Genomic DNA, 6,296 nt, shown 5'->3' on the forward strand with positions numbered 1-6,296 from the left:
AGTCTTTCAATAATATGAGAAATTTTGCAATTTGTATCTTTGTAACAGATAAAAGAAGAACATGCACATTTGATAGAAAACATTTATCAAATAAATTTAACTCTGACTGAATATTTTCATTCAGCTTTTGCGTACATTTATAATCATAGGTACATGTAAGACTGGGAAAATATTTATTGCCCCAAATTAGTGAAAATTGAAGTGTGCATACCAGTTTGTGCCTAGGGGTAGAATACCTGTGTATATAGCCATATCCCATTTACATAAAGAAATGCAGTGTATGGAAAATCATGCACTTTAACAATTTGCAGGTAATTTACATTTTTGTGAGGTTGATATACATCAAAACTCTCAAGTATTTTCAGGTAAGCTTGTGTAGAAGGCATTTTGGGGATTCTGTAGATAACACCAGCCATGTACTTGTACTTACTGTGTATTCGAGTAGTTTAGTTTTTATCACGTTCATTACAGGGATACTTCCGGGGTGAGTTTCAATCAGAGGTCAACTGCTTCCTTTATTGCTTACAGCAGGTGAAGTATGTTTAGAGGTGCAAGTTCAAGCATTTCTTCCTGGATGGATTTCAGGTGGAGATATTTTTGTACATGTATTATAATAGATCAAACATCAATACTGATATTGTAAAAACTTCTCTGTATAAAAGGCAAGTAGAGATAGGGTACACATTTTTTTTTTTCAAATGGATCTTTTTATAATATTAGCCCCTCCTAAAAGTGCAGGTATATTTCTCTTTGTACTCTCCTTTCTCCCCACCCTAAACCACCCAGCCTTTTTTAGAATACGATTTTTGGGATAAGTCTCCCTACTCCCATCCACTTTAGATAATGATGCTACATGCGTACTGTTTTAATACCATTCAAGATTAAGTTTGTAGGTTATTAGGTAGTATTTTCATTTGTAAGATTGACAGTGAGAGGCAGGAGTGTGGTCAAAGATTGTTTTTAGGTCAATTGATGGGAATCGATATGGACTTTTTAATTCCAAAGAGTAGCCAAGACACGGTTGGCAAACTTAATTAGCTAAGATTGATCCGCAAAATGTTCTCTAGATTTCAAAACGTCGTGAAACTGATCTTTGTTGGTACCAGTGCGTTTATGAAATCAGTACAATTTGGTAGCGACGAACAATCGGAAATGTTAATTTTTGTTACATCATGTTATAAATGGTTCAGGGGCGTACGTTTACTTGAAATATTTAAAAATGCTCTCTTGAAAATGAAAACTTTCCCACGCCTTTAAGTGGCTGAAAAAACCATGACATTATAACGAAGAATGATCTCGATGAAACATTTGTTCTCCCTTTTTAGCTCATATCACTTTATATACTTTTCTGATCATCCGTCCATCTGTCTGTCTATTAGTCCGCCTGTAAACCTGTAACTAGTGGACTCCTAAACTTGGCACAAAATGTGTCTTTAGGTTAACCGAAGCAAAGTAAAAATTGGGCTGCAACACTTACGTTTTAATGAAAGGGATAGGTCTTTTAATTATATTCTTGTCCATATAACAAAAAATATGAAGACAGTGTCTTCTTTTTAAAATTGTAAAGATCTGGGTGTGCAAATTATTGAATCTGGGGCCAGCATGGAAACTAATAGAGGTTCGAATATGTTTAGTACTAAATCCTAAGCTAGCCAACTACATCTTGCTTTTACTTTTTATGACACAACATTAAAAGATTGGGGTTGAAATGTTCTCAGAAATGTTTGTATCGATGGCCTTGATCAAATACTAGTATCATCATGGCTAAGTGTTTAAGTATCGAGCTTGTGAGCTGTAGATCCTGAGTGAAAATCCCCCTGAGGCTTTTTCTAAACAAAAATATATTGATACTCATACTTTCCCCAAAATTGCTTATTTTCGCCATTTTGACTTGTATACTGTTTATGCATCAATCAAGTTTTCTGCTGATCTGAGAAACTATTTAAATGTATTTGTATAGTAAGCCCTTCTAGATACAACCTCATGTCTTATAAATGATATATAGAGATCTCGACCATCGAAAAATATATTGTGTCAAGAGAAGGTCGGATACACTTGCGTCTCTAGGAAGTTTGTTTTTCTCGTAGAAGCAGTTTTTTCATGTTCAGGTGAGCGATGTGGTCCATTAGCCTCTATATTACTTTTCATACATGAATTTGTGTTGATAGACAAGCAAGTACACAAAATAATTATAGCTGAGCTTGTATTTAAAGACCCTAATGATTCTGGCACATCAACTTATTAACAAAAGGTATGCTCATCTTATCTTAAGTTCAACATTTGGATTTCATTATTTACGACGGTATTTGTGTTTTGTAACACTAAATTCTAAACTTTTTTAGATTAAAAAAAAAAAATATGTATTTGGTAGTGACACATTTTTTTACGAGTACTCTTTGTAACCAATCAACGAGAAATGCACATGAAAGGTATTTATTCCTCTGTAAGGTGTTTGCAATTTTGACAGATTCTAATCAATATTTTTTTCTACGCATTGTTTAAAGATAATCACGCATAAAAACAGGGCTGATGCCTTTATTTCTATTGGCTGCGCTCTTGAACGTTATAGATAAAATCTTGCGCCGCTAGCCTTGGACCCGAGCTGTATTATTTTGCTGGGGAAAACCCTTTTATTTGCCGAAAATACATTAGGGAACCTGTGCCTTGAGCAGGGTGGCCGGTAGCGATCAATGAAAGATATCTCGTAACACTTAGAACAAAAGCGTTATTGGAAATGCAGCAATTGCAAGGTATTCGAAACAATAAGGTATCTCGGTTGTGTTGTGGAGACTAGTCTTGGACTTTGTGCTATGCCAATTAATTGCATTCCGTACGACTTAAAAATCCTTACTCGACATGTTTTGAAGTTCATTGATAAAAATGAAGTATAGTGCATTTCTACGGAGATGGGATAAGTTATTATACTTTTGCCGAAAGTCTATAGTGTCATTGGTGGAGTTTCAAAAGCTCTTTGCCAGTTTTGGTGAATAGACTACATAGTTATCTCTTCGTGATGTTTTATAGAGACGTCGACTAAACCGAGATTTTAAAAATTATTTTAACGATAAATTTGCACATAATACAAATAAATGGAAAAATAATGAATATGGTGTTTATACTTTTACGGATGCTTAATCCTTAGACAAAATGCATTGCAAACATATGTAAAGTATAAAATTCGCAATCTTAGTGGCTGGGTGGCTTTTCATGGAGTATTTAACATCAATTTGAATTAAATATTTTTAGCTCACCTGAGCTGAAGGCTCACTGAAGCTTTTCTGATCAAGATTTGCCTGTTGTCTGTCGTCGGCGGCGTTGTCGTAAACTTTTTCACACTTTCATCGATCTTCTCCAGAATCACTGGACCGATTTCAACTTTTGACAAAAAGCATCACTGGTGTGAAAGGGATTCAAGTTTGTTCAAATGAAGGGCCAAGCCCTCTGAAAAGGGAAAATAATTTAGAATAATCGAAAATTTGTTGGTATTTTTAAAAAATCTTCTTTTCAAAAACAATATTGCCAGAAAAGCTAGAACTCGTGTGGAAGCATCCCCAGGTGGTGCAGGGAATAGGTAGAGACAATCTTTAAAAATCTTCTAAAAAACTATTAGGTCAGAAAAGCTGGAACTTGTGTGGAAGCAGCTTCAGTTAGTGTAGAGTCAAGTTTGTATAAATCATGATCAACGGGGTAGGGTTGGGCCACAATGGGGGGGGGGGGGGGGTGTCAAATTTTTACATAGGAATATATAAAGAAAAATCTTTGAAAATCTTCTGGAAAAGCATTTAGCCCAAAACTTGTGTGAAAGCGCAGGTTGTGCAAATTAACGTTTGATCAAACCATGACTCCCTGGAGAAAACTGGAGCCTGAAAAAGGGGTTGGTTATATACGAATCGAGAAAAATCTTTTCACAAAACAAAATAACAAAAGGGGCTTGTTATTTACCATCAATATATGTGGATAAAAATTGGCAGATTTTTAAGCTTTTTGTTTACCCAGTTTACAAGATATTTTGATTTTGAAACTGTAATGCCGATTTGATCAGAGTTATGGCTAGTGTTGCTTAGGTGAGCGATGTTGGCGCTGGGCCTCATGGTTTTTTTTTTTTTATCAGATTTAGTTTTAAAAGCAATTAATCACATCATACTTTAGATGTAATTTAAAATCGGTTAAACAACGACCAAATAGTCACGCACAGCAAGTTCACTGAAGAAATCCCATGCCAATAAAATATCCGTCACACTAAATTGAATTTTTAACCGGGTTTTCCAACGGAAAAATCCGGTTATTAAAATGGTGAAAATGGCGGGCGGGCGGGCGGGCGGGCGGCTGCCAAAAGGGTACCCTCATTGTACGGATAACTCCTCCTACAGTTTTCAAGATAGGAAGTTGTTCTTTTGCAGATCAATTGTACATATATCAGAGGTGTGCATATTGCTAGGATTTTGATTTCTGATAATTTATCGAAAAAATACCAGCTTTTGAACTTAGTCATTTTTTGGCAAAATATTGCATATAGGGTACCCTCATTGTACGGATAACTCCTCCTACAGTTCTCAAGATAGGAAGTTGTTCTTTTGCAGATCAATTGTACATATATCAGAGGTGTGCATATTGCTAGGATTTTGATTTCTGATAATTTATCGAAAAAATACCAGCTTTTGAACTTAGTCATTTTTTGGCAAAATATTGCATATAGGGTACCCTCATTGTACGGATAACTCCTCCTACAGTTCTCAAGATAAGAAGTTGTTCTTTTGCAGATCAATTGTACATATATCAGAGGTGTGCATATTGCTAGGATTTTGATTTCTGATAATTTATCGAAAAAATACCAGCTTTTGAACTTAGTCATTTTTTGGCAAAATATTGCATATAGGGTACCCTCATTGTACGGATAACTCCTCCTACAGTTCTCAAGATAGGAAGTTGTTCTTTTGCAGATCAATTGTACATATATCAGAGGTGTGCATATTGCTAGGATTTTGATTTCCGATAATTTATGAAAAAAATACCAGCTTTTGAACTTAGTCATTTTTTGGCAAAATATTGCATATAGGGTACCCTCATTTTACGGATAACTCCTCCTACAGTTCTCAAGATAGGAAGTTGTTCTTTTGCAGTTCAATTGTACATATGTCAGAGGTGTGCATATTGCTAGGATTTTGATTTCTGATAATTTATGAAAAAAATACTAGCTTTTGAACTTAGTCATTTTTTGGCAAAATGTTGCATATACATGTAGGGTACTTCATTTCACTGGATAAGGGTTGACATGGATTATGGATACAGTTTACATAAAAGAAAACCCGGTTTGCTGTCACATTGACAGCTTTTCACTTGTTCTTTTTGATTTGAAAAATGGAACTTAGTAAGAAGTAATACTCTATATATGGCATAAATTGATTGATTATATTAGGTCGACGTCATGTTGATCTCTGGAGCTAAATTTGCATGAAATACAAGTAATTTAAGTTTTGCCATTTACTTTTGTGCGTAAACATTGGCATAACTTTACGTATTTCAGGATAAAAATCGTGTACCAATGTATCCCTTACTGATCAGTTCAAACTTTTAAAATGAATTTCAATGCGGTTGCTTTCAAGGTGTATTTATGCTATTTTTAAAATTATTTACAGGTTACAAGGTTATTTCATTTCCTAGATGAAATGATTAAAATTCAGTTGACGAGTTAGTACAATTTGAGAATTACTGTATAGGTGAGCCAAAGTAGACCAGATGCATGCGGAAGCCATGCATTTCAAGCATGAAAAGGGGATATTCTAGGGGTTTACAATTTACACACAATTTACCTCTTGTTTTTGTCAACAAAATATCAAATGCTCACTCTACACAGGAATTTTTTATTAAAACCATTGCCTTTATATCTGTAATTTTTAAAAAGATTAATAAAATAAAACCAATTTTCACCCATTTTGAGATGAGGGTTGTTTTTTTTTTTAAATAATAAAAAAATTGAATTTTTTTATTTGATTGTTTTTAGACGGAGACTAACTTATACTTTAAACTTGCAAACATAAAATGTTTTTGACCAGACATATAATACTGCGTTGCTCAAATTAAGATCTGTACAAAACGGGAATAACAAAATTGATTTGCTTTATTTAATTTAGATTGTAAACTACGTTTGATGGCCCGAGAGAACACTTTTATTACATGAAAATCTTCCATATGCATCGCTGAGCCTTCAGGTGGAATAAGTCACTCACATTAACAGTTAGTTATTTGATTATGACTGATATAATGATAAATAAACTGTACATATGTCAAATAAGCGA

Source organism: Magallana gigas, chromosome 7, assembly GCF_963853765.1.
Source record: "Magallana gigas chromosome 7, xbMagGiga1.1, whole genome shotgun sequence".
Classification (NCBI taxonomy): Eukaryota; Metazoa; Mollusca; class Bivalvia; order Ostreida; family Ostreidae; genus Magallana; species Magallana gigas.